This window comes from Dendropsophus ebraccatus, chromosome 4, assembly GCF_027789765.1.
Source record: "Dendropsophus ebraccatus isolate aDenEbr1 chromosome 4, aDenEbr1.pat, whole genome shotgun sequence".
NCBI classification, from domain to species: domain Eukaryota; kingdom Metazoa; phylum Chordata; class Amphibia; order Anura; family Hylidae; genus Dendropsophus; species Dendropsophus ebraccatus.
The window spans coordinates 79,249,840-79,270,992 of NC_091457.1; the positions used below are offsets into that span (position 1 = coordinate 79,249,840).

Here is a 21,153-nt window from a genome sequence, read left to right on the forward strand (position 1 = left end):
ACAGATAAGTGATTTAGAACATAACACTTCTACACTATTCTTATGTTTTGATTTCTTCTTAGGGCCATTCAGTGTGACTATTTTACAGATACCTTGAGACTCAATGGTGTAAAAGGAATACAGTAACCTTGTAAATTGGCACACTAAATCTATAATTTTATAATCCACAGCCTTATTTAAATTCAGGTCTCTCTCCATATTAGTCTTTCCACTCCTTCTACAAGGCTATTCCATTTGTGTTAAAAAAAAAAACTATTCCTCAAAAAGATATTATTGCTAGCTTGTCCATCTCTAAATTAGAACAATATGAGTGAGCTGAAAGAGACTGCATTATTTAGTGTCACAGCCATAGTTGGCCGAGAAACCCGGTCTTAGCTTGATTTTTTGTGCTTGCAGATAATCTCTTCTGTAAAACACACAGATTGTACTGATCACAGTATAGTTTAAAATTACCTCCGCACATCATGGGTATATGTCTATGTCTAGGGTTTACCACAGACATACATGGGCCCTTGGGCAATAAAGTCACAGTGAACCCCCTTATGCCTCAGCTTTCATTTACCAAGTATGCTTCAGTGTTCATCAATAATGGACCCAGTGACATTTCTGTGCGTTCTTTTCAGTGATGTTTTTTATATGTTTTTTTTTATTTGTAATAATGGTGGTATAGTTATACTGTTAAAAAAAATTAACCATGCAGAAATATGTCCTAACATAAGAGAGGTAGCAGTATGCTGCAAGAATTGTGAGTTAATCCTTTCACTGACTAGAAATTTGGGTGCTGTACATCAGATGGCTGGAAGAGTTTTGCTTGGATTCCCAAATTGGATTGGTGTTTGGATTCCCAAATTAATAGCTATAATAACCATACTTTTTCCTCTCCATTATTATACAGTACAGTAGTTGTATTGGGACACTTAGTATAGGACTAATTGATCACTAAGACCCCATGCACATGTTGTGTTTTTGATGCATCTGTTTTGGGGCTACAATCTGTTCTGCAAATAGAAGTCAATCGGCAATGTGCAAATATGGATTACATACAAACATTATCAGTAGAGATAAGCGAATACGATTTGATCGAGATGGTATTCGATCGAATATTGCGGTATTCAAAAGATTCTAATTCAATCGAGTCAAGTAGTGAGGCAAATACATGGGAAAAATTCGAAAGCCCTCCCATCGCAGTTGGCACTTTTTTTTAATCCAATGACCATGCAGGGAGGCTGTGAGGGACCCTGGGAGTACACACGCAGCGCGAAAACAGCGTCTACCCTCATTGGATGGCTGAACCACATGACCTCGAATCTTAAATACTTGGCTCCCGCCTCTTGACCACAGATGCGCTTTCAACCTAGCCAGGGAAAGATCTTGGAGCAGGGAGAGAGAGGTTTTAGTAGCGTTTTGGTTAGGCAGGATTACTACAGAACCCAAAAGTCCTTTTCAGGGCTAAGATCAAGCGAAAAAAGTCATCTCTGAATCAAAAGCACTTCTCAGTGCTAAGAAATAGATAATATAACAGCAGCAGCATCAGCAGGTGTATTCATTCCAGTACCCTGTGTGTACAAGTGACTTATAGTGTCCCTGTTTAACACCACTAAGGGCACGTTATACATATTGTTCCAGTAGCCCACTAAGGGCAGCTGATATATACTGTTCCAGTAGCCCAGTAAAAGGCACGTCATACATACTGTTCCAGTAACGTTTGTACAACATGACACGTGATACGCACAAATAACATGACGCTCTACGGATGCACATTGGAATCATGTATGTAACGCTGCACAAGAAATACGAACGAAATGTGTTAACATTGCCATAAACGTTCGTAAAGCGTTCGCAAATATTTTCCCTTCGCAACTGCAGAGAGTGAATTATACTGGGATTTTGGGGTGTTGGGTGCACCCAGACATGTTCCCCCTAATGTCCCAGTGTCATTCTGGAGGTGTTGGCATCATTTCGGGAGGTTTCATGGGGGACTTGGTGACCTCCAAGTGGCCGAATTTGGATTTCCATAGACTATAGACTATAATGGGATCGAATATTCGTTCGAATAGTCGAATCTCAGTGCCTATTCGATTCTAATATTTCACTACCCGCTCATCTCTATTTATTAGGATGCAGTGCAAATTTTTTCTGGGACTGATTCGGTTTTGCGGTCTGCAGACACAAAAGATAGTATGCTGGAAGATAAGTAAGCCTTTATTTTATATTGACAAAACAAAGGGCGACAGCGCTCCATAGCGAAGATCAGAGGGATAACATATAAGAAGGGCTAGGGGGTGCAAGGCAACCCTCACCTGGTGAGGTTGTGCAAGTATGGAGGCACAACAAACATATAGATCCTGGACCGCAGCCACTCCCGATATCCAAAAGGAACAAACAGAAAAAATACCTCCAACACCAAAACACACGGATTGTGGGGCGCAGGTCCAATTTGAAGTCAGAAAATGATAAGAATAAAATGTAAATTTATTAACAAGACCCAACGCGTTTCGGAACCGCACCGGTTCCTTTCTCAAGAGTCATAATGCTATACTGACAAAGAAGCACAATATAACACAAAAAGCAAACAGCACGGACCAATGACACCTAAGGGGAGGGGTAGAGAACCTCCCCTTCAGTTATAATATACACCTGTAGTCACAAAAGTATAAAATAAGAAACATACAAGTAAATAATAGATCACAAATGTTAAGATATCTAGTAACATGACCATGTACCCTATAGATAAAAAGGATGAATAAAAATATACTGTTTTTAAAAAATATATATATGCTATATATCAAAAATAATTAAACCTTAGTATTTTCTATTGTCTCATTTAAGCCGTCCGGTGACAGAGAGCAGAGTTTAAAAATCCAATAAGATTCCCTGTTAATAAGTTGTCTATATCTGTTGGGAACATCTTCTGCTATATTTTCCAAAATGGGAAGTCTCAGACTGCTGGGATCAGAATTACATTTAAGAAAATAATGTCTAGAGACACTATGTAATAAAAAAGAATTTCTAATGTTAGCTCGATGCTTATTCATGCGGCACCGCACCGGCCCACATATTGTAAACGACATGGGCATTCTAAAAGATAAATAACATATTGTGAAGCACAGGAGTAGCTATCATGGACATAAAATATTTCATTAGTTACAAAAGAGGTAAAAATTGGTACCGGAACCTCCGTTATCCAATTGCAGCATAAGCACCTCGCTACATTACAGCGTACGGTGCCCACAGACCTAATTTTATTCTTATTATTTTTGTTACTATTACTCGTATCTATAGTAGTTTTACGAAGTTTACTAGGCGCTAGGTGGCTGCGTAGAGTTTTAGTTCGACGAAAAATGACAGTGGGTTGTTTGGGAAGAAGCGATTTTAAAATGGGGTCACTTAAAATAATTCCCCAATGTTTTGTTAGGACCTTTTTGATTTCTTGTGTACCACAATTATATTCAGTAATCATAGAGGTACCAAATTTATTGTGATTTTCAGAAGAATTAAGGTGTTTTTGCTTATTAGTCATCTTCTCTAAAATTTTCTTTTGTGTGGTGCTTCTATTTTTACTATAAGCACTAGATAGTAACCGTTTGGGATAGCCTTTATTGGTAAAGCGGTTATATAAGATTTTAGATTGTTCGTGATAGTCCGTATCCAAAGTACAATTTTTTCTAATACGCTGGTACTGTCCGTATGGCACATTTTTTAACCAATTTGGAAGATGACAACTATTGTAATCCAAGAAGCTGTTAACATCTACCTTTTAAAAAAAAGTAGATGTAATAATATTATTAGAATAGAATAGGTATCTTTCCTAATTAAAAGATCTAAAAACTCTAAACTAGTATCACCATAATTAAGGGTAAATTTGATGCCCCATTCATTCTGATTTAAAAGGTGCACAAATAAAAACGCATCATCCTTGGTCCCCGTCCACACCATGAACAGATCATCGATAAAACGACGATAAAAAAAACACAAAATTATTGTACATATCAGATAAATGGGGCTGTGTGAGGCAGAGCTTCTTATATGTTTCTTATTTTATACTATTGTGACTACAGGTGTATATTATAACTGAAGGGGAGGTTCTCTACCCCTCCCCTTAGGTGTCATTGGTCCGTGCTGTTTGCTTTTTGTGTTATATTGTGCTTCTTTGTCAGTATAGCATTATGACTCTTGAGAAAGGAACCGGTGCGGTTCCGAAACGCGTTGGGTCTTGTTAATAAATTTACATTTTATTCTTATCATTTTCTGACTTCAAATTGGACCTGCGCCCCACAATCCGTGTGTTTTGGTGTTGGAGGTATTTTTTCTGTTTATTTTATATTAACTTTTCTTAAGTCATCACTTTGTTCAATATGTAAATTATTCGTCTTTGGTGCAATTAGGGTTGGACCACAGTCCTCAGTGCACCGCTCCACCCTGCTGGCCTGCTGCGCTTCATAAATATTTATCAGGCACTATAAGCACCAAAGTGACGTCACTGCAGAGCATCACTTCAGTATTTATGAGAAGGGATGGGCAGATTGATGCACTGAGAGCAGGAGTCCCACTCACAGTGCACCAAACCACTTAATTTGCATAATGTATAAAGTGAAGATTTATCGAAAACAGCACTGAGGGTGAAGGTAAAAAAATAGCCTGCTGTTAGTTTCCCTTTTAATGGAAAACAAAAGGCAACTGTCCTATTATATATTTATGGTGTTAACCAATTAGTATAAATAACATTTTCAGTGTTTTGTATAGCTTTTTACAGTTATGGGACTGCGAAGTATGTGTGTTATATATAGTTAGATTGTTGTAATGTTTGGTTTGTTTGTTTGTTTGCTTGCTTTTTTAATATAAAGTGGATTAAACCCTTTTTTGTTTTTTTGCAAGTGTTTTATTGATATTTAGTTTAGCAACATTATAATAAAAAAAGTTTTAAACATTTTCTACCTATAATATACTGGTATATAGAGATATATAGATATGTTGTGCCTGTGAAGAAGAAAATAAATCAAGTTTTTATTTAGAAAAATCCTCTCATAGACAACATTGTAACCTGTGGTCACTGTTATTAAAAATAAAAATTAAAAAATAACAATATATAGAGCCATTCCCAGAACACTCTCAGGTATTTTTATTTACATGGGGCAGATATGCTGCAGATTTTTTGTCCAGGTTCTGAAAAGAATTAAAAAAGGAAAAAAAAAAAAAAAAAAAACCTCAAACATCATAGTAGACTTTGACATGACATCACTATCACTATTAGGCTATGTTCACACAACGTTTTTTGAACTCCGTTTGAAAAACCTCAAAATAACGGACGTTATTTAGTTGCCTAGCCTTCCCTTGACGCAATGACGGCTGCTGGTACATTGTTCTAGTTTGGGGTTACTAATTGGCCTTTGGGTGTGGCTTAATTGAAAAGTACATTGAATTTAATAGTAAAAACGGAGAAAGAAGAGTGGAAAAAGAAAACGGTGTGTGAACAACTAATAAAAAACGTCCGCTGTTTGCATAAGACATCCAAAAAAATTAATGATCATGTTCATTATTTTGACATCTGCGGTAAAAACGTCCGTTATTCAATGCATTGTGTGCATTGGACATCCGTCTTCCCATTGACATTGCATTGCCATTGCAGTCAGTTTACGGCAAAAACGGACTTTATTTTAAATATCAAAATCAGCCGCCTTTTCTTTATTTTTGACGTTGTATGAACATAGCCTTAAAGTGTTACTGTCAACATTTTTTTTTTTTTTTTTTGCAGAAATCAATACTCCAGGCGATTTTAAGAAACTTTGTATTTGAGTTTATTAGGCAAATATGCCATTATTTGCATTTGAAAAGACTTTTCCCAGGCCCCCCTCCTTTCTCTTCTGTCATCTACTGCTCAGAATCAGGAAATCTCGACTGTTTTACATCAGTCGAATCCTGTCTGTGCTATGGAGAGGGGGGGGGGGGGGGAGGGGGGAGATTAGTCCTCAGCAGAGAGTAAAGGATTACACAGCAGGGAGCAACTGAAAGCCCCTATTCAGAGGTCAGAGAGGTCAGTGCTGACATCAGAGAAGAGAGCCTGGTGATGTAGCTGTAAATTAACTTTGTTTTCCTGTTTTGGTGCCTCATTTCCCTCCACCCCTCCCCTCATCATAGAGAACAATGAAGACAGGGGACAGAGCTTCAAACTGCTTTTTCATGATAAAAATGCATTTTTCGGCTAATAAACACAATTACAAAGTTTCTTAAAATAGCATGTACTATTGATTTCTGCAAAAAATTTTTAACGACAGCGACACTTTAAAGTCAATGGGGAAAAAAAACAGCAACAAGTCCATAACGTGTTTTAAACACACAGCCATACTCTAAGCATAGACATGCTGTGAATGTAAAAATCCTCACCACAGGTCAATTACTGCACAGATTCTGCACTTATTTTTCTACATTGCATGGATATGATTTGTTGGATTCTTATTCACTTTGCTGGTACATGAATACACTGTATCCACCCTGTGTGATTAAAATTCTCACAGTGCCTGAATTTCCCTCCCTCCAGCAATTCCTAGAACATTTTACTGGTGGGGGGAATGTAGAAACTACCCTTATCAAGTTAGGCTATATGGACATGGGAAAGTGTACAGTTGTATAAGCTAGAACTATTTCAATAAAGGCACTCTGCAGAGTATCATCACACTGCAAACAGTATAAGGCTATGTTCACACAATGTAAGCTCAGTAGTAATCACGGCCGTTGTTGCAACGGCCATGATTAGTACAAAACTTACGTTGTGCTGAAGGAATCCCGTCCGGAGGGTAAACTCATAGTATACACTCCGGACAGGATCCCTAGCAGCACTGCGAGAAACTGACACATCAGTTTTCTGTGGCCGCTATTCACAGAAAACCCTGTCAGTTGACACAATGGAGCATGCGGCTCCGGCCACACGCTCCATTGTGAGCAGTGGGGAATTTGGATGCAGGCGCTCACGGATGCGCCGCATTCGAATTCAGCAGCGCTAAAGACCGACGGGGTCATGGAACAGCCGGTCTCATACAAAGTGTGAACATAGCCTAAGCAAGTACACAACTATTCAGATACAGTCACATACTGAATACATACTCCTCACATTCAGTGACAGACTTTCCTCTGAGTGGAGTGGTTTCTTTTTTTTTTGTCACTGACACATCTATGACCTCATTACTTCTGCAGCCTATCCTCATTCTTTATACAACATAAATTCAGACCCCAGACAAGACCTCCTATTAATATAGATGCTCCCGCACAGGCAATATCATTCTCTGCCTAACTGCACTTGCCTACTTTGGCAGCAACATTGTCTCTTCTTCACCATTACTGTGTCACTGACAGCAGCATTCTTCCCCTTCTCATACTTTTAGTAGTATTGTGATACTTCCCCCACTGCCAGCAGCATTCCTCCACCTAACCACCCCTTCCTTACTGGGATCAGCTTTTTTTCCCCTTCTCTCCTTCTAGCAATAGCCTTCTACCCATCCCATCAAATCGCAGCAACATTCTCACCACCTCTGGTAACTGCATTTCCTAATCCTTCCCCCCATAGGCAGCATTCTACCTCTTTCCAAACCCCCTCCTTTGACATGAGCAGTGGTATAGCCACCACGGTTGCATCTGTCGCCACTGCAACCTGACCCACCAGCGAGGGGGGACCCACGGCCCCCCTCCTTACCTCAGCACTGAGGCAACCTATCCCCTACGCCCGCCACCGCCCCATTGATCGATTGCTCTTGTGACCACAGGCAGTGTTTTGCTTGCAGTCACAAGAGTCAGTGTTGGACAGGCCCCCAGCTGATGCAGGCTCCCTGGGGGTGTCCCTGGGATTACCAAGCAGCACACGCACCAGGGAGCTGTGATGTTCCGGGGCTGTTACTTCCGGGTCAGAGAGCTTGTCTCTCCCTGCGCCAGAAGTAACAGCCCCAGCGCACACTGAGCTCCCTGGTGCGGTTTGTGCAGTTTGTAGAGAGATGAGGATGGTGCCAGAGTGAGGAGCCTTATATGTTTGTCTGGCAGATTCTGTAGATTTGTGGCTCGGAGAAGTTCTCATAATGGCCCAGGGATGATGGAGAAGAAAATGAAAAGGAAACAGCTCTGATAACAGAAGACGTCCCCTGTGAGTCACTGGATATAACTGCACTGTAATGTATATGGAGTAGAGAACCAGTGTAGAGCTGGGTCAGCCTCTTTATGACTAGATGAGATTATAGTGATCTATGTACAGTATATCCTATTCAGTAGCAGCGGTGGTGTTAGTCAGTATGTGGTGGTATTATTTGTTGGTTGTTATCTGGTACTGTGTTTTATTGGTCTTAGTATACTGGATTTGGTCAGTAAAAATATGGTGGTGATGGTAGTGGTGTTGTGGAAATATTTGCCCTTAGTGGTAATATTGGTCAATATACAGGATTTGGTCTGTAACAGTATGACCGTAATATATATGTGATATTTACTTCCTATATACTGGCATTATTGGTAATATCGGTCTTGATATATCTATCTATCTATCTATCTATCCTATCTATCTATCTATCTATCTATCTATCTATCGCATTGATTGGAAGGGGGGAAAGAAGGGCGGGCCCAAGTTGAACTATTTCACCAGGGCCCAAGGGACATTAGCTACGCCCCTGGACATGAGCATTTCCCCCTTGCCCATCCTTCCCCAACTGGAAGCATTATTGTAACCCTTACTACCTCTCCATCACTGACAGCACCATTGTCACATTTTATGCCCACTCCACTAACAGCAGAAATATTCTCCTTAATACCCTTTCTCATAATGGCAGGTACATTTCCACTCACATTACACCTCTCTCCATTCACCCAGTGTAGCAGCGCTCCTATAGCTTCATAGTGGCCATAGCTCAGTTTATAATCAGTTTATAATCTTTTCACAAAGACAAAGTAATAAATGATGAAATTTTGTCTGCCTCAAGCAACCACAAGGGGGAGCACAGGAACTTTTTGCACATAGATATAGTATAGAGTTCATTAGAAACTGTACGTGTCCTCTAAAGCTTTCCAGCAGTATCCTCTGCTATCACTGACAGAAGCACCAGAAGGTAACACCAATAGATACAGCACACAGGATCTTCACAATAGATGCTCACAAATCAGCCCCCTCCCCATCCTGTGATTAGGGTCTGGGCCAGATCACAGTTTCTATATCCATGGGGCTTGCAGTAAAGCATATCACTAAGTTCTGTTAAGAACGGATCAGGCAATGTCTGCCCCCATAGTAATGAAGTAAATTGTATACGGTGTTATATTGATAGATATGTGGGTTTTTTTTTAAATATCCTATTGTATATAATGATATGGTTAAGGTACCTTCATATGCAGATCTGTTAGCAATTTACAACACAATTAGCAATTTTAGAGATGAGTGAACCGGTTTCGGGTTCGAGTCGATCAGAACCCGAACGTTCGGTATTTGATTAGCGGTGGCTGCTGAACTTGGATAAAGCTCTAAGGTTGTCTGGAAAACATGGATACAGCCAATGACTATATCCATGTTTTACACATAGCCTTAGGGCTTTATCCAACTTCAGCAGCCACCGCTAATCAAATGCTGAACGCTCGGGTTCGGATCGACTCGAGCATGCTCGAGGTTCGCTCATCTCTAGCAATAATACATTGTTTACAGAGTTTTGACAGTTATGCTGATTTAACAATGTGCACCACCTGAAAGTGTTTGTGTTGAAAATCTTCCCAGTGTATCAGTAAAAATTTTTTAAAAATCTCATTGGCTGTATTCAGCAAGAGGATTTGTAGCTCAAACCCTCTGCATTTCTGTCTCACGTGAATATACCCTTACTTTTTTTTCCTCTACTATCCTTCCATTGTCAGCAAAAGTAATATGTTCTTATAATGTGCCTTTACAACCTTCTCCTCTTTGGTTGCAGTTCACTTCCGGTTTAGATAACTTGGAGAACTCTCCAGTTCTGCTTTAATCTAAACTCTAGTCCTTTATTTCTATTCTGAAATATGATGAGCTTTATACCCTTAGCTTTACTCCTTACTTAAATCGTGCAATCTACACCAGATTCCCTACCGTTAACTGCTATTAATCCTATTACACATATATGCAACTCTGTGTACTAACCCGCCACCTAGCAGGGGGTCAGGACAGAATACTGCTAATAGGAACCCAAAGGATTTTACCATCACTGATTACTAGTAACATCCCTAAAAGTTAATCCTTCCAGCCTTCTTGGGTATATATATATATATATATATATATATATATATATATATATATATATATATATATATATATATATACACACATGTCTTTAAGGCCAATAGTTGATTACTCAATACATGTCAAAATGCAGTTTTTTAAACTAATGACCTTCTCTTGAACTAAACTGTATTGAAAATTATTACATTGTGTAATATTTTGATTTCTTAGGTGAACAAAAAGATTCAAATATTTAAAATAATGGGCGTTAAGTTAACCACGTCATATTTATACTACGTGCACATATGTATTTAAAAAATTAAGCTATCATTATGAAACCACAATCTTAAGTATCCACAAATGTGTAGCTTTAAAGATTCGGCAGGGCTCTTCTATTCCGCACATGACCACATACAGGATTCTGCTAACCTATCCAAACCTAAGAGAAAGAAGAAGATCACATCATAGCCAGAAGTTCATAGGTGTCCATTATAGCTGTATTTATTTAATCCACAATCATCATACAATGCAACATTTCGGTCAATCGCTATGATGATGGTGGATTTATTAAATACAGCTAAAAAAAGACATCTGTGAACTCCTGGCTATGTCGTGATCTTCTTGTTTCTATTATATATCCACAAGGTGTTTAATTGTTGTTTCCTTACGCAGCATTTCCCGAATGATACTTGATGGTGTGAAAAAGCAAAGAGAGTGGCAAGAGATGTTTTTATTCCTTGTGTCTATTGTATCGACCTGCAAATTATTGTACAACTACAACGTGTTTCTATTTAAGCTAACCCTCCTTGCCTGAGCCAGGCTGTGCAGGCAGAGAGATGTCATTCTGACCAGAGACTTCATACTGCGACCTACTCCTAAATTGGATCATGCTCTTCCCATACCGCAGTGATAGATGTGCGCCTTTGATGACACGTGAAGGCAGTTGGCTATTTATTTTTTTGCTGCAGTGGGGGTTGGAATGAGAACAAAGAGGAGTCTGGCTGGTTATTGTTTAGTAAATTTCTGAGCCTATTTGATGGAGGCTATACAAATTTAGCTTCCATTTTCTATTTAGTATAGAGGCATCTCATTTTTTATTTTTATGTTGTAGCTACTATGTATGTGTAAATAGATTTTTAGATACATATAAACATTTTTTAACAGTTTATGTTGAATTTTTTATTTTCATTTTTTTAATTATGTAAGAAAAATAATCATCACATTTCTTTTCATTTCATATTTTTATTTTAGGAAAAATAACAATCAACTGTTCAAATAATGAATACTTATAAAGTATAAGATAAAACACCTACATTGCCATTGAAGGGCACAAGACAATTGACTAAACAAGTATGACATCTAAATGTAAGAAGCTTATGTCTTGCATCAAAAGAATACACTGTATACAATTTTGCATCATTTAATTTACATAAAATATTCAGCAACTCAGATAAATACATTATGGCATGTCATAGTTTGAAAGTTGCATGCAGAGAGACAGCCATTTATAGAAAGATGGTACAGAGAAAAGCAGTGACACTGGCGAAGAAATAAAGGAGGAAAAATAAATATTAAAAAAAATGTTTTTGCGTTATTTTTACATTAATAGTTGGAGATTCCAGAACAAAGACACATTCACATAATAGAGGCTCCAGAAAAATGATACAAAGTAAAGCATAATGGTCAAAATACTCAAATTAAAAAAAAATTCTGACAACTCTTATTTGATCTTTTTTTTATACTCAATTGCTCTACTATTAATCAACCATTGGCTTTAGGGCCCTTACATACAGTCAACAGGCTGCTTGTAGCACTTAATGCTGTTGTGCCTTAGGGTCAGCAGACATGTCATAGCATTACTCAAGAAATCCTTAAATCAATGATCCTTTTTCATAGATCTCGTAACTTGTAATATTATTACCCTGAAAAAGGCACCTAGGCCGAAACATTCTTCTCCACATGTAGAGTATACCTCTTTTTAAAGTTCCCACAATGTTTTTTTTTACGTGAAAATGTTCGTCTTAATAAAAAAAGGACGTTAATGATCGTAATCATTAAAGATGACTGTTTTTCATGTAAAAAAGATGTTGTGGGAACATAACCGTGGATACAGATAATGGGGGAATCTCTGGTGGACGTTTGACAAGTGACCAGTTTTCTCTGAGGTAGCCACTATCTTAGACAGCTAAAACTGTAGTTATGTATTTATTATTTTTTAGACTTCTAGGGTGCGTTCAGACCTACCGGATCCGCAGCTGATTTTCATGCTGTGAGTTTGCAGCGAAACCAGCTGCGGATCCTGTACTGTGAAGCTCAATGGGCCCCATTGAGGGCGGTGCAGGGTTTTAAGGGGGCCGGGGATGTAAGCTGCGGGCGGCCGCCGGCAGCGCAGGGGTTAAAGGGGCCGGGTCCCATGCAGGCAGCAGTACCGCTGCGTGTATGGGACCCACTGAGATTCACAGTACAGGATACTGCGAGTTTGCAGCGAAATCAGCTGCGGATCCGGTAGGTGTGAACACACCCCTAAGAAGGTTTTCTTTCTTCTGATAATTGTACTTAAAAAAATTATACATGTTTATATGTATCATCTCCACAAAAATTACTCATACAGCTCAGATTATAGAAAAATAAAAGTGTTATGGAAAAAAATAAAAATTTCCAGCTTTAAACTACTTTTTTTTAATGCATTTTCCCAATACAGCCAGTCAGATCTCTAGATTAGAACCTGGTTTCACAACTTTTTTTTTTTTATGTGAAGATTATAAATTGAAAAAGTGTTTGAAAAATGCTTGTTCCCGATACTTGTCCTGTGTAAAAGGGCCAGTCATCAGCCAATGATCAAGAATATGTTTGTTCTTCAACTGATCAGATCGAATCTGATCAGATGTTTATGAAGGCCTAAAAACCATCATAAGGAATTGCGTACAAGCAATTCATTGATGATTTGTGAGGTCCAGCCTGAATCATAGTTGAGCCATGTAAAGACTTAGTAAATGAGCACCAATCAACAAAGTTATATGCTTGGCGGCCTGTATAAAAGGGCAACAAGTTTATCTTAGTCCCACATTAGACAGAATTCTACCACAAGAGGTTATATTTTGATTTTTCATCTTCTGAAGTCAAAGAACATGGATAACCACAACATTTATTAATAGCAGTATGAACTCTATAGTACTGTAGATTAGACAATGCAATGCTGAATATCTTTTTTAGGGTAGCTTCACACACACCATATCGCAGCGGATTTTCTGCTGTGAATCCGCAGCAGATCCGCAGCTGGTTTGATCTAAATAACTGAACACAGCATCAAATCTGCACCATCAGGCACCCTTAGGGTAAATTCTCACGGGTGGATCCGCCGGGAGTCTCACGCACGAAATCGGCATCTAATCCGCAATACATGTATTATTCTTATTATTATTAATACGTGTATTGCGGATAAGCTGCGGATTTTGTGTGTGAGACTCCCGGCGGATCCGCCCGTGTGAATTTACCATTACAGTCAAAAAATATATATACACAGTAACCTATAAATAGCAACAGGAGAACTACCTAACAGCCATATAACCTAATCCGCACTGTAAGATGGACAATATTACAGCATGGTAGCCAAATTTGGGCTCATTGCTAAAATATGCAACCCTACAAAAAATGCCAGGCCACATCAGCTGACTGCCTTTGAAGTCTGTGCCGCTCCACCCCAGGTGCCTGGAAAAGCTGGTTCTAGTCCTCGGAGGAGTCTCCCAGGACTGGATGCAGTTTTTCCAGGCACCCAGTGTGGAGCAGCACAGAATGGCAAGCAGATTGCCGAGTTAACAAAGCAATTCACTTAGCTTGTACTGCAAATTCGCTCATCTCTAATAGTACTAACCTTACCTCCAGCAGTGTATACAAGTCCTTATCTGGCCCCCACCCTCATGTGCATTTTGTCAGAAAGCCTTTGTCAAGGGGGAACTATATAGACATTGTTCACTATAACCTTCTTTATCTAACAGTACCTTGATTGGTTGGTGAGGGGAAACTTCATTATAAAGTGATTTATCCCACCTATGGAAAAATTTAAATAGGTAACACACTGGAATGCCACATTTATCCATAGCAGTTTTCCCCTTCATATGCCATCTATGTAGGAGTCATTATGCTATGTCCCTCAAACTTAATGTGAACTATCATGTTTGTTAGGCCCCGTTCCCACTGAGCAAAGCTAGCGGAATTCCGCGACGGAATTGTCCGCCGCGGAATGCCGTTAGCCTCCCGCTCATAATGGGACTCTATGGGAGGCGCGCGCTGCTTCTCTATACGCGCTGAAGAATGAACATGTTCATTCTTCAGCGCGGACAGGGCAGGAGCGCGCGCCTCCCATAGAGTCCCATTATGAGCGGGAGGCTAACGGCATTCCGCGGCGGACAATTCCGTCGCGGAATTCCGCTAGCTTTGCTCAGTGGGAACGGGGCCTTAGCAAAGAACCAGGTATAAGTAACAAAAACTTCTTGCTCCTTGTACAACCAGTGAGATCTCAGAGTTCTTGGCAACCCATGGTGGGTCGGAGGACAGACGGGTTGCCATATCAGCAGTCATACTTTTTTCCACTTATCTGAAGTGTGTTTTATGGTTTCTTTACCTACACAAGTTGTCTAAACCTTAGAGATGTATTCTCTATGCCCCAATTATCTCCATTTTAAAAGAAATTACCTTAAATTATTTCTGACAAATGTAGTTGTCTGCCAATATGTCACTACAACATCAATACTTTCTCTGTCTGAAGTGGGGGCTAACCCTTTGGGAGTCTTGTCTGTCACTAGTGAAACCAGGCAGGGATCACAAGTTTATAACTTACACTTACCGACAGGAAGAAATATGTTTCTGCTTGTCAGTCTGCCATGTTTTTACATTATATTATTTATTTCTAGACAGTAAGTGAACTGCTCAAAGTGATGTAAAGAAGGAGCTCAAATATCTACTAACACAGAAACCCACTCAAAGTTGGACACACAAGGTAAGGATTTATTGGCTTTATTTTATTGCTGAATACGAACGCACATACGTGTGGGCAAATTGTAGATGTGATTTACAGAAGTTATAGTAACATTAGTGGCACAACAAACATGCCCAATTTATATGGTAAAGAGAACTTTTTTTAAAGTATCAGATTTTTAGGTATATATAGGCATCTGAGCCTTATGGATGTAATATGAACATTTAAAAAACAGCTTTTCCAAAGTAGACCCTGTTCTGAATTTAATATTCAATATGCTCAGGATTGAGACCAGTGGGTGGATTTGCTATTAAAAGTGTGTTAGAACTGTGCAATGTGCAATTTGCCTCAAAAACTGGTTTCTATATGTATTATATGTAAGTATTTGTGTTCATGGCACCTTCTTACAGGTAAAGTCTGGTAAAATCAAAAACTACAGTATAGGCAGTGGTGGGGGGAAAATAATAAAGTATACTTACCCATCCTCGTGCCCCTGTAGCGCGGTATCAATAGCTGCCTGAACACCATCGGAACTCATAATTTCCTAGCTTTCTGCACCAAGTACCCGACCCAGCTGATGGATTGCCCACTCAGCCAGTCAGTGAGTGTAGAGGTTTCCAGCCCTAGTCATTGGCTGAGCAGGCAATCCATCTGCCGGGTCACAACACTGCAGGAGGGTGAGCTTGAGGAGGCCAGCAGGCAGGGGTCTAGGAGTGGTAATGCGGCACTGTCAAGGGACAGGGATGAGTAAATAAACACTCTTTATTATGTTAAGTAAGCAATCTTATAGGTGGTCTAAAAAACCTATTCAAGACAATATTCTAATCTGTTTCTATTTTCTAACTGTAATTTTAACCTTTGTTTGTTCTTATGGGACATCCATCTTCCCTGAGCTGTTTTTAACAGCATTTAGTAAGCTTTTCAGCAAGCCTCATAGACATAGAGGACAATAGACGGAACTTGTCCCATTGAGATAAATGTAAAACATTTCTTAGCATAATCTGTGATTGTTCCATGTGGAGCTGCTGTTGTCTAAAGATGGCCATAGACCTTTTATAGCTGTTGGTCAAATGGTTGTCGGACAGTAATTATCTCTCCCATCTACACTGCAGCCAGAATGCTCTAGTGGCAGCTTAATTTTAGATTTAGTAGTAAAAATAAAAACTGCAAAATTTCAGGATTATTTTATAATATATAATATATAACAGTAACATGGAAAACTCTTAGGTTTAAGATAAAAATTTGATTTAAGGGTGGCTTCACATGTACCAAATTTGCAGCGGGTTTCACGCTGCCAGTTTGCAGCGAAATCTGCTGCAAATCCTGGTAATGTGAAGATCTATGGGGTTAAATATCCACAGCTGAATTTTCATTCTGCTGAGGATATGTAACCTGGCCCCTTTAACCCCCCGCAACCTGGAACATACATTACCCAGCTCCCCTCAGTCCCCATCAGCCATTCAGTGCATGGCAGCACTGATTGGCTGTTGGGGACCGACGGGAGCCAGGAACCTCACACACAGCCACAGCGCCGAGCAGGTAATGTATGCTCTGGGCCAGAGGCTGCGGCCGTTGGGGGGTTAAAGGGGCTGGGTTACATATCCGTAGCAGAATTAAAATTCTGCTGCAGATATTTAACCCCATAGAACTTCACACTAATAGGATTCGCAGCGGATTTTGCTGCAAAATCGTAGTCTGAAATCCGTTGGGAATCCGGTAAAGCTACACTAAAGGTTTTGGCATGATTAACAGGGTTTGGATGAAAGTGAAACATTACCGAGCAAACTCTGTGACCTTTTGAAAGGGCTATTGCACAGGGAGTTGCTATTGTCTTCTACTGATGCTATGTATCTACTGCTGTCTCCTGATTTTGTAGTGCTGTACAGATCACTTTACAGAAGCCTCCTCTTATCATCACAAACACAACAGGAAGTATCAGCTTAGTTTTAAACTCAGTGGTAAGAATGAAAACTGCAAGATTTTAGTATTATTTTATAATATGAATATAAAAATGGAAAATTATACAAACACCAAAAATTCTTCAAAAAATATGTTTAATATAAAAACATTACTTAAAAACTGAGTTTCGCTGGATAAGCGCCACATTTTTTCTGCTACACCACATGTACAGTATCATTACAAACATTGGAGGATATTTTACTGGTGTACTTGTACACCAATCTTAAATCAAACCTTGTCCCAATTACCCTGCTGCATTTAGGCAGGGGTCACTCTGTGACACTGTTTGCGCTCGCCCTCCTCCGCACCTGCTGTATTTTTGAGACAACTGCTTGCCTCCTCCAGAATGGTTGACAGCCAGAGGAGGCCAGAGGAGGCCTGAACCGGTCGGAAGCGAGGTGGGTGCAGAGAGTGTCACAGACCCGCCTCTATGATACTGTTAGCCTGGGATAAAGAATGGTTTTTAGCAACACACAGGATCGCACAGCAGTGCTAAAGGTATATAAAGTATGCATTGATTTTGTGATTGGCAACGGGGAACTGGCAGCATGGGTATATGCCTTTAAACAATAGGTTATTTTCTTATAACACATTCCCTTTCATATGCTGTTTGGTAGTCTACAGAGTTTGACCTTCGATTTTGACCCTTGGCCAGTAAACTGGATATCTTGGATCTGAGCTGGCCTATGTTTTGCATTGTTGTTGTTATTAGGAATTTATGCTACAATAAGATATAAGGGCGTTGATATCACATCATCTTATACATGTGCGCTTAGCCCATTTTGGTAACATTACAGCAACTGGTAGTCAAATTGATTGTCATATGTTTGAAATACAGAGTCAGATTTTCAGCAACAGAAATCTCTCAGCAGTGCCAAAGTGGGGTTTAATCTCCGTGCCATTTGGTTTGGCAATCCATGGTGGTCCAAGGACATAAACCTCACCATCACATGAATATATGAACAATGTTTTTGTGACCAAACTTACAAGTGTAGGTGTTCACACAGTGTTAGATGGGGTCTTTGGGACCATCAGAGGAAATGTTTTTGAGGCTCCAACCTCCATCTATACAAAACATGTATAACAATGTGCATATTCACTATTAACTGCATCTTACTCTTAATTGCTTTCATTACACACACAAAACAACTCCCAATGGCGTTGGCACCTGCTTCCCATTTATGTGTCAGAGCCTTGGCCCACTTCTTCTGGTCTTCTTGCCATAATGTAAGAATTCAGATGTATTTTTATGTATACAGACTGGTCGTGGTTGATTTCGCAATGAGACGCTACTTTAAATACAGTGTCAATAGTATGTAGTAAAAATAAAGATAATAGTATGTAGGAAAATAAAGATCCATAGTAGTATTGTAAGCCTGCAATGTTTTTGTCTTGGTTGTGACAATTGAACCTTCCCAAATGTGCCCGGTTAGTTATGAGCTTGTAAGCCTGTAATATCTCTGTATGCTTTCTGCAGCGTTCATAGACCTCTAGTTTCTAATTTTGCTAAAATATCCCTTAGTGAGAAAAAAAAAAGCAGTTTTAGGAAAAAAGGCTTGAGAAATGTGTAATAAATGGTTTGGGTGTGGGGAGTCAGCTAGACATCTAATCTCTTGCCTTAGCCCAAGATGGAGGGTGTTTTTTTACGATTCATACAGAAAATGGCTGATTGCTTTGCTCAGCCGCCTTTAACTATCTGCAGTTCCGTGCCCAGCGTCTATGAGAATTCGTCAGGCAGAAGCGACAGAAGATGTGACCTTTCTCTTTCAGTCACGTGTTGAGTTGAGAGCGAGAGAGGGAACAAAATTAACATGATATGCCAGCACAGGAGACCTTGATGTATGTAGCTCCTTACCTTGTTAGTGATTATATGATGTACCTCAGAAATATCAAAATCTCTCCAGGAAGCGAGCACACTACCTGTTTAAATGGCAAGCAATAACTCGATTCCTGACAGTGTACATGAATGTTAACAGCTTCAGTGCCGGTTGGCATCTGTCATTTCCTTATCCAAGGAGTCTACCACCATGTATAGTTCCAATTATATAATGGGACATCAGTGGATTTTTTGAAGATAACTAAGTCCACCTAGGTGTATAGTCATAGACAACATTAGTAGGTGCCATTAGCAATATGTCCTATATATTAGGCCCAATAATTCTATATATTTAGAATTAACCATTGGCAATATAGAATTCACTTTTAGAATATAGAAGACACTTTTGATGGCCTATTACCTTTGGCAACCTCAGCAACTTTTCAAGTTTGCACTAACACTAAAAATGGAGAATTATTTTGTGGCCTAATTTTTGACTCTTAAAAATGTGGAATTGTAAAGACTAAGCAAAGAGCAGGCAGTTTTAGGGGATGGAAGGTATATTTCAGAATGGCAACCTATTTTATGTATTGAATTATTTCTTTAAAATTGAGTAAAGCACAAATACTTTAAGTGTATTAAAAACACAAAACATACTAATACAATATAATATAAACATTGAATATTGTGTATGTGTTTATTACTAAATGCATGTAATCTATATATTTTTTTTACTAAAAAATAATTAGTATTGCAGAGTCTAGATAGATAGTAGATATGATATATATATTTACTGCTTTTACAATTGTTTTATAGATTATGGAATTAACCTTTTACAATACCGGAGGCTTCCAAATAAGTGATGCTTCAGTGATATTTTCTGGCTTCCTGCTCGGATAATCTAGGGTGGTAACGTGTAAAGATTGAATGACATACCTCTTCTTCCTCACAACCGCATTTTGTACATGTTAGTATTTTTTAAAGATTCTGCCTGGAGCTGCATTTAGCGGTGACAGGAAGAATTCTGTGTGACACTTTTGCAGTAATGTGCCGGAGCAGAAAATCTCTTGTGTTAAAGAAGATTGATGAGTGCTATGTAAATATTTGTATTTGTCTCAATTTAATTGCACCCCTTCAAATTACATGCACAGATATTTCATGCAAAGCATTAATTAATTGACTGATTAAAATGACAATGCTTTTTGGGGCTTCTGTGTCTTTTTTTATATTTCTAACAACTATTGTCTGTCATTCTGTATGTAAAAGTATACAATCAAAGTTAAAAGAAAATATTTTATATCCTGTAGTTTTTTTTTTCTTTACTCCATGCTACAAAAACTATTAAAAAGAAAAGATTTTTATTACTTAAGCATTTGACTAAGCAGATTAAATGAATCTCATAATTCCTTTTGATAGGAAAATAGAAATTACATTTATTTTAATGAAAGAAAATGCTAAAAATATTGAGCCGATTCCCCCCACCTTGCGAAAATCTTTTAATTTGAATGTCTGATTGTCGTAATCTTACTCTCCATGGTCTGAGCCGGTTAGTCTCCATGTTTGTAAAATATCCGTGTAATACATTGATTAACAAGTAAGCCGCAGCAGGAACTGTCCCAGCTGTCAGGCTGACAGTCCAAGCCTTGATTCAGCTATTTCACTGTGGACTGCTATCAGTGTATCATATGGGAATGATACTATAGAACTGAACTGACCCGCTGCATGAGCGATTGAGTGTCTGAAAGAGGTAGCACAGTGACACCTCTATGCTGCAAGGCCATCAGATATCCCTTATTAAAGTAAAGGGGAGGAGGAACAGGATTTTAGGTAGGTACAACTGGAGGGTGAGTGACCACTCATTCTTATTTGCATGTGGGAGGATGATGTTTGGGGCAAATATATAATCTAAATATTTTTTTATGATGAAATATAATTTTCACACAACTGAGTGAATTTATAAATGACAATATAACATATGATCACAGAATTTATTTATATTAATAATTTAACTAATTAATATAATATAAAGAGTTATAAATATATAATAAATTACCAACAATTATTAATATAAAACCTGTTGAATTTACTGTGCCAGTTACTGAATTATTCACAGGAATTTCCTTTATTATAAGGATGATGACATTCACATGACACTGACATGAAAAAAATCAACTTCAATATGAAGATATCAAAATATTTATAATTGTG

The 21,153-nt window shown here is 38.8% G+C and overlaps 1 long non-coding RNA gene across 2 annotated transcripts in view; it reads left to right on the forward strand.

Moving 5' to 3' along the window:
• The window catches only part of LOC138789746 (uncharacterized), a 77,882-nt gene extending 57,855 nt beyond the window's left edge, over positions 1 to 20,027 (forward strand). For both annotated transcript variants that reach the window (XR_011362780.1, XR_011362781.1), the window contains 2 exons: positions 15,106 to 15,191; positions 19,762 to 20,027. This is a non-coding gene — a long non-coding RNA (uncharacterized lncRNA). The remainder of the gene's footprint in view (positions 1 to 15,105; positions 15,192 to 19,761) is intronic.
• Positions 20,028 to 21,153: the final 1,126 nt, after the last annotated feature.